We start from the raw sequence: 14793 nt of genomic DNA, 5'->3' as shown, positions 1-14793 counted from the left end.
ATTACAAAGTCAGATAAACAGAGAGGAGAGACAGAAAGGAAGATCTTCCGTGCTATGATTCACTCCCCAAGTGAGCATAACGCGAGTACTGTGCTGATCCGGAGCCAGGAGCCAGGAGCCAGGAGCCAGGAACTTCCTCCAGGTTTCCCATACAGGTGCAAAGCATTGGGCCATCCTTGACTGCTTTCTCAGGCCAGAAACAAGCAGGGAGTTAGATGGGAAGCGGAGCTGCCAGGATTACAACTGGCACCCATATGGGATCCTGGTGCGTTCAAGGTGAGGACATTAGCCACTAACCGCGCCACTGGGCCCCATTTCACATTATTTTTTAAAATGCATATATATTTAAGTTGTTTCAAGTCCTCATCAGTATTTAATATTATGATATAATACACTATGCTGTTTTGCTTTTATTGTCTCATTTTCTGAAATTTTTAAACCACTCTGATCAATCTGTATATGGTAGCATTTCATTGTGATTTTAATTTTAATGCAACAAGAAAATTGTCAGCTTTCCCTTATGGAGGCTTCAACTTCATGCTCATGCTACAGTAATGCTTACAGCTCAGTGACCAAAACCTCATATGTCTTGGACTGATCCACAGACATTACCATACATCAACCCCAAATTAGAGATGTTGTTACTATGAAAAAACAGAAATTCAGCATAGCTACTACTACTACTATCCTTGCCTTTGAAAATATTAGAATCTAGATATAGACATGTGGACCATCTGTTATGTTCTTATTTGCTATGTGAGATATTTATGTAAGTGTAATTTCCACACTAGGAGTTCTGAAATCTTGGGTGATGCAGTCTCCAAACTGCTCTAATGTTTTGGGAAACCTTATAGAAGTTATATATTTATCTTACGTCTTAAAAATAGGTAATGCATTATACCTACTTTCTTTCGTTTTAGGTTACATCAACTGAACTTGCAAATGTCATCTTCTCATCTGGATTTGAAGTTTAGAATAGATATAAAACTTCATGGTTATTAAAAAACAAAACAAATTAACCTGATATATTCAGTATGGCATTTAATATCTTTTAAAACATGAAATCTTCACATTCTTGACAGCTTTTCTTAACCTGGTTCTTTGACAAAAAATAGGAAAGTTTTTGATTGTGACAAAAAGTGGAAAGGAGAATTTACTGGTTAAAATCACTGGAATAAAACACTACAGAAGTCATCACAATTTGGGGAAAGGGATTGAAAGTGGCCAGCTTCTATGCAGTAGGGACATTTTTCCCAATAGTAAGAAACTGTCTATTGGCCACTTGCTAACATGCTTTATAACAGCATCAATGAAAAGGTTCAAATTTTTTTTAACAGAGCCTATACATCTATCATATCCAAGAGATTCAATTGTTTATGCTTGGGATAAATGCCAATTTGAAATCTAAATTAATTTAAATGTGCAATAAGATATGGTATAACATTTGCTGCATTTAGGGTTTAAGTCCACTCTTACAACCATGGTTTACTAATAAATGAAGAGAGAATGATACAAATTAGTGTTGGGAGAAGAAAAAGCAAGAACTATCTACCATTATTATAAAGTGCAGTGAGAAACATTATTCCTAAAATTATTTTCCTATGTTTTCTTTTTATTGTATATGTTCTTATTTAGTTCAGTTCCATCCCTTTATCAACCATTAAGCTTTTCCTTTGAGAGAGATCATGAACATAGAAGTTCTCAAAATTATTACTTGCTATGTATTCCAAACTTGACTTTGTACTCTCTGCAAAGAGTTCTGAATCATCATTTTAAGTCCTCAACTCTGGAATATTTTCTGTCATTAGAGCCAAAAAGGCTTCATTTTAGCGATAGGTGGTGTAGATCTGAAAGCTCCTTATTTTACTTTTCTGTATCCCTTTGCCACATTCCAGCTGTGATGTAGATATCCCAGCACCAGGCTTCAGTATTAATTTGGAATATTGTAGATTCCTACTTGGAAAAAAATGTCCTGAATTATTTTTTTTCTTGAACTTTCAATTGATACTTAGTGAAAAAGGTATCAAATGAATAAATTAATAATTGCTTATTGATAGATGCTGCTAAAAATATCAAATGTCAAAGGCATTTTTATTATGTTTTAAGATCTTACTATTTCCATCTGTTGGTTAACTCAGCTGGCCCAAACAGCCAGGTCTAAATCAGAAAGAAGCCAGGAGCAGGAGCTTCACTCTAGTCTACAACCCAGGTGTCAGGCGCCCAAGTACTTCAGTCCACTTTTTTTCCTTCCCAGGGGGTACATTGTCGAGAACCTGGATCAGACATGAAGTAACCAGTGCTCAAACTAGCACTTCCATGTCAGGTGTCAGAGTCATCACTAAACCATATCTGCCAAATCGCCATATCCATCAGATAAATTTTAAAAATTGAATGCGTTTCTCATTATTTCTATCTCTATCAACTTATAACCTATCTGATGATAATGTATCTGGGATTCTTAAATCACTGTACCTCTGTTACTTCTTGGTTAGCAAAGTCACAAACGTTTATGCTTGGCAACAAAACCTGTTGCCATAAATTGTAAGAAGACTCAATTCTTAATGCTATTCTTTCTTTTATCACCACCTCCACCCTAAATATGTGATTTTCTTTGTAGATTTGCAAATATTTGATCCTGCTTTTCTTTCAGAAACCAATCAAATGGATTTACTTGGATTTACTTTTTCTAGCTGTCCTAGTTTTATGACAAATTGCCTACTTTGGTCAGTGTGGTCCACAATCAATCTTGATTTGGGAAAACATGAACATTTTGCTCAAAATTTCAAGATAGGAAACGGAAACATCATTTTCTTTCATTTTGTTTTAACACACCCTAGAATCCACACGTTTCTCAGATTCAAGTATCACGTTTATTATGGAAGCTGTTTTACTTCTTCCAGGTTCAGATAGGTGTAGGTGACTGTTACAGTGGCCCTCAACTATTACGCCTTCTGGCCTTCTGCAATCCTTTCCCTTTGCAGGACTATTTCCTAAAGGATCGAATATGCCTTAAATGTGAGGTGATGACATGATGATCACTAGATTACAAGAGATTGTAACTATTTACCGGCTAGCTGACTTGCTTCTTTGCTAACTGATGAAACGGGCTACCATTTTGTGAGCTGTTCTACGGAAAGGTCCAAGTGGAAAAAACTAAGAACTGCCTCAAGTGGGCAGATATCAAGGAACTAAATATAACCAACAATCACATGCCTATGCCTAGAAGTGGATCCTGAACAACTGAGTTTTCAGAGGAAGTGCTGGTCTTTGTTGACATCTAGGTTGTGGTTTTGTGATAGATCCCAAAGAAATGGAGCCATGTAAGTCATGCCTGCTTTCTTGTTCCACAGAAACCAAAACAGATTTGTGAGCTTTTTGGCAAATAAAGTGGTTGAAATGTGTTTCACAGAGACACCTAACTGGTAGAGATGACATTTTGGCCCTTTTTAATTTTATAACATTTTGTCACTTTCTATTACTTATAAATTATCCTTGGTTTCTTCCTCCCATTCTTTTAGTTAGTAAATTACAGACAATGTTTCTTTATCTAAAACATTAGCATACTTTTAATGGATTTCTTTAAAAATACCGTCAAAATTCCTAGCTAGAGTCTGTAGAATTGGGTAATTTGACCTCTAATTAAAGGGTTCTTTTGTTCCTAACCATCACCCCAACCATTAAGTGCTGGTTTTCCTGTAGTCTGCCACATTAAACTTTCAAGCTCGGCAACTTGTCATTGCATTCTCTCTTCATCATGGCTTCCTGTATCATTGTATTCATTGCACATACCTGCCTTTTCTATATGTCCATTGCTTGCTTCACTTATCATTGTGGATTTTTCCGTGAAAGCCTGTCTTGACTATCTTGGGTAATCTACCTACCCAATTTGTTGCCTGTGTTAGTATGTTCTTTAAGCAATACCCCCAAAGCACTTACATTTCTCTCATCTCAGTATTTGTTCTTTCTGTATCTGTCATCACAATGGAAATGCCATAACAAGAACTGTGCTGTGATTTTTCACCAGTGAAAAACTACTTTGCAAAGTAGACAGTTTTAATTTTTAGTTACTGTTCATTCTGGTTTTGAGTATGAGTTCTTGTGCTCATTTGTCATTTGTATGTATTTTCTTCTAAAGTATCCATTCAAATTGCTTGCCTTCATTTAATGGAGGTGCTCACCATTTTATTATTGAATCTTGTGAAGACACTATTCCTTTCTCCTTTGTCAGCTATATGTACTGCAATTTTTTTCCTCTTTGTGACTTTTTTGTCATTTTTTTGAAGTCTATGTTTATTTGAAAAGCAGAAGTACACACACATACACACTGAGACAGAGAGAGAGAGAGAGAGAGAGAGAAAGAGAGGAGAGAGAGAGAGAGAGAGAATTAGCTCTTCCATTTACTGGTTCACTTCCAAATGGCTTTAATGGTTCAGACTGAGTGAACCTAAACCTGGAGACAGGAAGTCCATCTGAGTCTCCTCTGAGAGTGGGAAAGACTCAAGTATTTTTGCCATTCTTGCACTGATGTTCTGCACACATCATATGGCTGGTGCTGCAGGGAACAGCTCAACTCATTGCACCAGAATGCTGACCCTTGTTTTGTCAATTTCTTGATGGAATATTTCCAATACAAATTTGGAATTTGATTGCCTTATTTACCAATATTTTTATTTCATTATTTTGCTTCCTTGTATTCTAGAAAATCTTGGACTAATTCTAAGTCATGAAGATTTTATTCTTTGTTTAATTCCAGAAACATTATAGTTTTACTTTTTATGTTTAGGTCAATAATCTACTTCAGGTTAATTTTCCCATTTAATATAGTGGTTTTCCCATAGGATATAAATTATGTTCTGAGATTCTTTTTTATCAATGATGGTTGCCAGTTGTTTCAGCAGCATATTGAAAAGACTATGTTTCCTCCATTGAGTTAGCTTGGCATCACTATAGAAAATCAATTGACCAAATATTTATGAATCTATGTCTGCACTCCAGGCTTCAGCTGATACATAATAGAGAAAGAGAGCCATTAGGAAAGAATATAAGATTTCAGCAGAAACTGAGAAGTGACAAAGGGGTATGTTAGTTTACAATACAGAAACATGCTATTGCCTTTCCCTTTACCCTTCTTCTCCATACAAAGTAAAACACCAATCACATAGAACAGTAACTTTTCCTGAAAACCATTGAGGGACCTCCAGGAGGATATCAATAGGCTATTTAGAGTTTACAGGCCATTTAATCAAATAAAAATAATACAATACTCTCTTAGATTTTCTTTATACAAGTAGAAGTTGGGGCAAGTGTATATTATGATCATTGCATTCCCAGCCTGTTTCTTAGACTTGCTGGCGTTTTCAATTTGATGTAAACAGGTATCACTATATCAGAAACTTTTCATTCAAGCTCTGTACGTGACTATAGATGAAACCACCTTAACAGAAAGCATAATCAGGGTAATTCACATTCATGGTAACTCCTGAGGCTGAGAGCAAGTGCATATGAAGAATAATAACACAAGACTAATTGATCTACATGGATAAAAGGGATAAAATGGAGCCGTATTTACACCCACATTTGTTCCACATCTTATGCTATTTGAATTCACAGCTTACTTTGAAATGTCTTTCAAAGGTGCTGTTTGTTCAATGAATACATTTAAAAATAGTTTCAGAGCCTTCGCTGAACCCTGGTCGCCCCTAGCACATTCCAGAGAAGACAGAAGAATTCTCAGCATTTTACTATCCTATGGTTGTTTTCATTTCATTTTTCAAAAGTAACCTCTATATTTTCAGATAAACATTGCTCTTCTACAGGACACTACTGTCAGGAAGCTTCATCTTGTGTTAGATGAAAGCATCTTTTTGTCTTGGCGGCTGTCTCCTACTTTAACAATTTCTATAAAGTATTGCTAATAGAAGTTCAGGATTCACTTCCTGCAATGCAACATGCACTGTGTCTTCCTGAGAGTCTGAATCACCCAATAGCTATGATAGACATTAGCTGCCCATATAACACAATAACTGTTTCATGTATGAATCACCATTCCCTATTTTTGTTATGCTTCTGTATTGAATACAACATATTTTGTTCCCATCACTCATTGCTGTTCCCTTTTTCTGAGTCCTCTTCCTGATATTTGAAATTTGTATCATTTTTCTAACCTTAATTAAGCTCCATAAACATAAATACTGTAACCTATACATCTCATTATTTTGAAAAACCCAATATAATATAATGGACTCAATTATTTAGTGTACTTTTATTGTGGTGATATTTTATATAGATAGCCCAGGACTGATTCTGTGTATAACAGTCATCATTTCAAGCTTTAACTTTAGTTTTATTGTCAGAGACACAATTAAGCTCCTGGCCTATCTAGCTGTTAGTACGAAGGAGACAGGTTTGACAGTGTGGAATGATTAAAATGCTTAATGTCCAATTAGCCTTACTGGATTAAGTCTAGTAAAGGAAAAGGCCGGTAATTTAATGTTGCACAGTGGAGAATATTATTTTATAAAAACCTTAAGAAGGCAATTTGAAAAGGGCATTGATTGCTCAAATCTTAAAATATCCAAGACATCATTTTGGAACTACAAAGACCAGATAAAAGGATTATAAATATGCTGGATGTAAGTGTTACAGACTAGAAAACTGAAAAATGCAGCAAAACTCAATATGAACAATTTATTTAATCTTGCAGAAGTAGGGAAAGGTGGACAATATAAATGGATTCTAAATCTACAGTGACATCCATTATCATAAATTACCACCATGAGGAATGCTATGATACTAAATGTAATTTTCTTGAGTCATTACATTTCAAAGATATCAAAATACCAGGTATATAAAATACGAGTGTATGAAATGTGAATGAATTCCCTCCACTGGGAAGCAAAGGAATTTATACTTTTGGTGGCACGTTTTGAGAATAAACTCAGTGACAGACAAGAGTGGATTTAGGGACAGTGGTGTGTAATGTTGTATGTGCATGTCTATCTGTGTGTGACCAACAGGAATCATGCACTGTACTTTATCTGAGTGAAATCAGCCATCAAGAGAAATAATCTGTTTTACAAGATAGCTTCTTACTATTCTAGTGCTGGTATAACAATCTTTCAAAGCTTAACCATTTTAGGGTTTTGTTTTGTTTTTTTTCAAATTCTCATCTTGCTTTCTTGCATGGCAGATGCAGTCTGTGTCAGAGAATGTAACGCACTATCAGAGCGATTCTCCTGATCACGTGATCACTATAAGATGGGCTGATTCACGTGCAGCTACTTCATGTGATTACACCCATGTTAAAATGTACACTGTCATTTTGCATTCTGATATCTCTTTGTAAGAAAATCCAAAATTTCATTCACTAAGATTTTGTCAAATTGAGTCTCACCGTTTATAATTAATTTCACATCTAAAATTGCTTCTAAATATTTGGATTTAGTTCTCCCTCAAAAATTGTATTAAGCTGCTAAGTATTTCCAACTCCTGGCTAGATAGGGAACTTTTAGCTCCCTTGTACCTTGTCAAGTGGCTCCCTTTATTCTGAATGCTTTCTCACTTGTCTGTATTTTGAAAATGTAACATCTCTTACTACAAAATAATGAAAAATATAGAAAAGCCAATTCATGAAACAAAAGGTATACTTTTCATTCAACATTCAAAAATCTAAATTTTAAAACAATCAATTAAATGCTGATTACAAGAAAATAACTTCATGTATATGAAGTTGGAAATAATTTAAAAGCCACAATATTTGGCAAAGATTCAGGGAAGCTGGAAATGTTGCATGTTGGCACACACACAAAAAGAAATCAAATAATAAGAAAAAGTCATAAACAAAACTGTTTACCATGTAATGTAAGATGAGAAATGTTTTATAGATTATGGTAAATACAGCTATTGAAAATAGTTTTACCATCTTTTTATGACAACAGAAAATAGTTGTGATATAGAGTTGATTAAAATTGTAGTTTGGGCCCGGCGCGATAGTGTAGCAGTTAAAGTTCTTGCCTTGGATACACCAGAATCCCATAAGGGCACCAGTTCTAATCCCAGCAGCCCCCCCCTTCCCATCCAGCTCTCTGCCTGTGGCCCAGGAAAGCAATCAAGGACAGCCCAAAACGTTGGGGCCCTGCACCTGTGTGGGAGACCTGGAAGAGCTCCTGGCGCCTAGCTTCAGATTTGCTCAGCTCCAAGCATTACAGGCAGTTGGAGAGTGAATCATCGGATGGAAGATCTTCCTCTCTCTCTCTCCTTCTCTCTGTATATCTGTCTTTCCAATAAAAATAAGATAAAATTTTAAAAATGTATTTTGCAAAACTAATGATGAGGGTGTTAGAAAAGAGGAAAGGATGGAGTGAGAGAGATTGGTGGTGGGAGCAGAGTGCGAGATATCCTTTTCTTTTTAGAACCTTGACTAAGGATTGAAAGAAATCTTAAAAACTAACAAAAAAATAAGTCAAAGCAGACCAAACACACTGTGTATATCATTAATAATATATTTATAAAATGAATAATTTATAGTTTAATAATGAGCATCATATCTTTCTTTCTATTTGATGTTTTTGAAAGAGAATACATTATACATCCAATTGGAAATGGGATTTTTAAAATATTTGCAACTATGTCCACTGAAGTTCTGATTAGTTCTGATTCTTGCTATTTGCTTCTAAATCTATTTTCTATGTATCTTGAGTTCAATAGTGACCTTCTAAGTTACCCTATGTCTTATTAGCCTACTGTATATTGATGACAACTGCAATTAGATAAGATTTCTGACATTTTTCATGTAAATGTCTATTTGTTTCTGTCAAATTCAATTCAATTTCATCAAACCCTTAGTTGTTGACATTGAGCATTTAAATTTGTTTCTATTGTCCATATTTAGCAGCAAATTGCATTACATTGATATCCTCATCCAACATTAAAACCCTTGTGTCCATGGAAGAAGTATAATACGCTGCTTTTTAAAAAACAAGAGTTAAAACCCATCATGCTTAGCATTGTTAGGTGTCATGTCCAGTCAAAACTGGCACTAAATATGGAAGACCATTTTAAATATTGCTTCTGGAGACATTTAGGCATTTGAGGCAATTGTTTGGGAAGATAATATAGAGTTCTAAGCAGTTTCATAAGCATGGAAAAATGGTATATTTGTAAATTTTTATCAATTACACCTGCAAGAACTCTCAGTCATAAATAATACGAGAGAACATTGTGGGGCAGTGGCCTCATTGTCATTCGAAATTCGTGCATCTCACATCATAATGGAGTTGGTTCAGTTTCTAGCTTCATTTGCTCCACAGCCTGTTCCCTGCTTCATCAGCTCCATGGTTTCCACCTGGCAGAACTTGGGCATTGGTTGGCATCTGGGCACTTGGGGAGTAAACCAGCAGAGTGAAGGATCTCTCTCCCTCCTCTCCTGTCCCCTGCCTTTTAAGTAAAAACAAAAGAACAAGAAATGCAAAAGTTAAAATGCAGCATGTAGACATTACATGCCTAAATTATTTGAGAAATTTAGCCATGGATTTAGGGATAGTGACAAATACCACTGTAACTAAACTAAAAACATATTGCCGGAATACGACATAAGATGTTCCTTATATAGCTCTTAGAGTTTTAAATGTATACCACTTTACAAATACATAATATAATTTCCTGACTTTAAAAGAAATTTCATATTACTTTGAAATAAGATAAGCACTGACAGATGCTCCTCTCTGTTTTTTAGGATTCTAGCTAATTTTTCCAAGAGAATAATAATAAAACATATATGCTAACATATAAAGCACGTTTCCATGGCAGGAATAGTTGCCTTTCCTGATTGTTGGGAAAGAAATTTAAGGCCCCAAAATTTATTTGAATTAAAAAAATAAGATTTCTAGATATCTTTAAAGAAAATGCTTACAAAAATTAGAGAGCATTGGGAAGAGAAGAGAAGGAAAAGCTGTAACATGGTCTTTCTTTAGGAATGCAACCTGTGATGCTGTTGCGACTCATTCTATGGCAGAGTACTGAATTTTTTTTTAATATGTATTCATTTTTATTACAAAGTCAGATATACAGAGAGGAAAATCTGTCCAATGATTCACTCCCCAAGTGGTCCCAACAGCCGGTGCTGTGCTGATCCGAAGCCAAAAGCTTCATCCCATTCTCCTGTGTGGGTGCAGGGTCCCAAGACTTTGGGCTGTCCTGGACTGCTTTCCCAGGCCACAGGCATGGAGCTGCATGGGAAGTAAGGCAGCCAGGATTAGAACCGGCGACCATAGGGGATCCTGGTGCCCACAAGGCAAGGACTTCAGCTACTAGGCCTTCACGCTGGGCTCATAGTACTGAATTTTTAACACAAGTTGCTATGCCAATGAGAACATAAATAAGGAGAGAGGAAAAGGAGAGAGCTTGTAATTTTTAAGATTTCCAAACTAATACTTTCATATTCAATTGAGAAATCTCATTGCAGCTCTGCATAGATCTGAAGACCAAAGAAGAACAGAAAAGAATGGTGAATCTTTTCTTTTTCAAAAGAACAGGCACAAAATGAATGGTTCATCAGAAGTAAAGAGAGACCTATTTTACCTTAACTTATTTTATTCTTCCCCAAATTCTCTTCCCTCAACTGATTTCCCCTATATTATGACAAGAGTATAGTGCTTCAGGGGCAGTCATAAGTCCATCTTTCTGTTATCTAAGTGTATTCTGAAATTGTGGGTACAGACAATGACAGAGAATCCAGCTTTCTAATGTCAAGACATATAGAAAAGATGATGCAAAATATACCTGGGTATCATGAATTTCCAATTCTATCTTGAAGACTAAAGCTGGAGAAATCCCAATTCCAGACCTCCAGACATGCTATGGGGCAGTGATCATCAGAACAGTCTGGTGCTGCTACAGAAATAAAATCAGTACAGCAGAATAGAAAACTCAACAATGAGACTACATTCCTTCATAAAGAACTGAAGATAACCCAGGGAATAATAATGTTGGTCTCTTCAATAAATGCCGGTGAGACAATGGCATAGCAGCATGCAGAGGTAAGAAAAAAGACCTCCACCTCTTACCGTATTAAAAAAAAAAATCTTTAAACGTATCAATGAAGTAAATCTGCACCCAGAAAAAAAATCAAACTATTGGAGGAAAAAGTAAGAAGCACTCTGCAAGATACATTGGTAAAGTCACCAAAACTGCAGGCTGGCAAGTGAAAAATAAATAAAAGGGACTAAATTGTTCAAAAGAACATATTGAAATGCTTCAAGTGGTTAATGAACATGTGAAAAAATGCTCAGGTGCTCAGGCTTCTTATCTGTCAGGGAAATACAAATAAAACCACTTTGAGGTTCCAACTAATTCCAGTGAGACTGACCGACATTTTTAAGTAGGCTAACAACACCTGCTGGCATGGATGTGGGGAAAAGGTACCTTCCTTTACTGTTGGTGGAAGTGTAAGCTAGTACAGCCAATATGAAAGGCAGTATGGAGAGTGCTAAGGCAACTGAAAATGAATCTGCTGTATGGTCCAGGTGCCCCATTGCTGGAAATCTATCCTAAGGAAATGAAATCTGCATATGTGAAAGTGACCTACAATCCTATATTTATAGCAGCACAATCCACAATAGTGAAGACATGGAAACAACCCAAATGCCCATTAAAGAAGAGTGATGAAGCCACTGTGGGACATCTACCCCAACGGGGTACTACTGGGACACTAAAAACAATGAAATCCTACCATTTGCAACAAAATGGTCCCAGTGAGAGACCATTATGTTGAGGGAAATAAGCGAATACCAAAAGCACAAACATCCTATGTTCTCTCTGATATAAGCAACCTTCATGCAAAGTACAAGTTAAATAGGTATGTAGGAAACATGTATGTATATTTTTATGGATAAACTCTCTAATGGAGACGAGCATATTGGAAATGAAGACATGCTTCAGTATACACTTCCATTCCTGAACAAAAGGATGATTTCCAGAGAAACTGATAAATATACCTTGACAATATATACTGGCTATTTCGCCATGGCAAACACCTACAATGTCATGATATACTTGAATAGCAGGATGTTGAACTTTTGACTGTTGCTGAAGGAATGTACTCTTGTAATAGAATGGGAGAAAATGTTGGTGGGGGAGTGAGGATGATGAGAGGTGGAGAGAGGAATCCTTATACCTTCAAAAATTATCATGGAAAATTATGATAAAATTACAAAATAAAATAAAATAGGGCAGAGGAGGAAGCATTGAAGGAAGAAGGAAAAAGAAGGGAATGGGTATGGGAGGTAGGAATGAAGCAAGGCTTCCCTATTTTAAACAGTTATGGGGTAATGTGACTCTGCATGTTGTTTTGACACAACATGGAATGAAACGGCACCAGAGATCTAACGTGTGCCAAAACAATTCTGGAGGCTCACCAATATTTTCTTCCTTTATTACCTGCAGTATTTTTAAATGTATTTCTTTCTTGAATATTTGATATACCTTATCCCTTTTCACTTTAATGAAAATTATTTTTTAGGCTTTGTTAACAAATTAAAATATAGACCTATGCTGCTTCTAAAGCTTTTTTCTAAGGCAAAGTGCGTATAAATAAAGCAATATGATACCAGAAAAAAGATCCCTCACAAAAAATAAAATAGCACAATTATAGTCTCTTCTGTAAACAGGCAAATATTATGGGTTTTTAAAATGAATGAGAGATTACAGCAGAATTATGTGAAATCAGAAAAAAGATTATAAAATATACCGTATGTAATAGATGTGGACATTTACTCAGCAGTTCTGACAACAAAGTTAAACACAGGGAAATTAGTTCTTTCTAGTTTGGGTAGCAAGGAACCATGAAACATCCTGATTTTCATCCCTCTGGAGCTTCTTAAAAAGCTGCTCATTTAAATGTGGCAGTGACTGTTTATTCACAAGCTGTTTATTCACCTTTATAGAAGTGAACTTCTATCTTCTTGGAGTTTCTAAGGCATGAACAAAAGATGTGTCTGTGTAGAAAGAGCTTTTCTATCTCAAAAATGAAATGTGCCTACTTTGAAAAGAGAAAAAAGAAACAGAAGGTTTAGAAAAAACTAGATGAGTTTTCTGTACTGCTACAATGCCCAAGGACAGTTCCGACCCAATGCCTGAGCAATTTACATGGAATTTTACTCTGATGGGTTTTCTAAGAATCAGCAAAATAAGCACAGGACAATATACCATTTCTAAGCCACAAGAAACAATATTCAGAACCCAGCCTATGCAGTTTCAAGTTCTCCAACTCTAATAGCATTACATAAATGAAATGGAAAGAAAAAGCCCTTTTCAAACTTATATGCTGATTGAATGCCGTGGAACATCTGGAGTTTTCATTTGTCTTCCCCCAAGGACAGGTGAGCTCAAAGGTTGTACGCAATGCAGAGATGAACATGAATCTGAAGGGTTGGGCTTCACTAACTAGGGGTGAAGGATGGATTGTTTCCCTGACTCATGCAGCTGAATTGTTTCAAGATGAAGACACCTCTGTTTTGGGGCAAAGCTAACAGATGAAGACACCTCTGTTTGGGGGCAAAGCTAACAGAAGAAGACACCTCTGTTTGGGGGCAAAGCTAACAGAAGAAGACACCTCTGTTTTGGGGCAAAGCTAACAGATGAAGACACCTCTGTTTTGGGGCAAAGCTAACAGCAGAGCCTGCCAGTTTCATCAGACAACATACACACTCACAGCTCCTTGTTATCAATGACTTGATCAACTTTATAAGAAAAGGGAAGTAAGATACTCACCTTTACACTCTTTAACTACCCCCCCCTTTTTTAAATAATAGAAAATGGACCGATTTTTGCAACAAGCAAAGAGAATGGTAAACATAGACAGTAACTAGGCTAATGTTATTTCAATTTGTAGGAATATTTTTGGGGTTCTCTGAACCTGAATAGAATTGATGCTAATTGGAGACCACGTTTTCTATGAATGGACATTTTGGGAATCACATGTGCATTTATTTTCAGCTACTTTCTGTACTTGAAAAAATAATAATAAAGTAATTGTGGTACTAGTGTTATGGCATAGTGGGTAGGCCTCTGTCTATAGCACCGGAACCCCATATGGACTCTGGTTTGAGTCCTGGCTGCTCCATTTCATATCCATGTCCCTACTAATGTGCCTGGGAAGACAACAAAGGATGAATCAAGTTCTTGGACTCCTGCACCTTTCCTTTTTTTTTTTTTTCTTTCTTCTTTTTTGGTTTTAATGGTAATTGTGAAAGTACTCCAGCAGAAAAAATGAGATGAGAATTTGAGTTTCAAAGGCAGAGGCAAGACTCCCCTCTTTAGAGCTCATTCTTTACTTCCAAGGTGCAGATGCTTGCTTGCTTGCTTGATATTTAAAACTTATTAATAGCACTGAAAGTCTGGACAATGGCTGCCACTGCTTACTTCATTCACTGGATCTGTGTACAGTATTAAAATGACAAGGTCTTGTCTTTTAAAAGTGTAATTAAAACCAAAGCATTGTTGTCCCCCATGCACTGGGAATGTAATAAATTTGTGGTATTAAGACATGCAGACCACAGGAGGGCATAAAACTAGGACAGCAGCTGGGGTGGAATGGGGTGTGGAACAGACTGGATTACTGCTATACATGCTGGCAAACCAGGGTACGGGGCGGGTCGGGTGGGGGTTATTGTGGGTCGCTCCAACTAGGCTGCAGCCCCCACTGGTTTTTGCGAGGGCTGTGTATATGTTGGGCAGAACCAGGCTGGACTGCAATACCCATTGCTTTCAGTGGAAGTCGGGAGTGAAAACAGAACC

The sequence above is a fragment of the Ochotona curzoniae genome, unplaced genomic scaffold (genome assembly GCF_017591425.1).
Source record: "Ochotona curzoniae isolate NIBS_2020 unplaced genomic scaffold, NIBS_Ocur_1.0 contig_4612, whole genome shotgun sequence".
NCBI classification, from domain to species: Eukaryota; Metazoa; Chordata; class Mammalia; order Lagomorpha; family Ochotonidae; genus Ochotona; species Ochotona curzoniae.
This window is presented reverse-complemented; position numbering follows the sequence as displayed.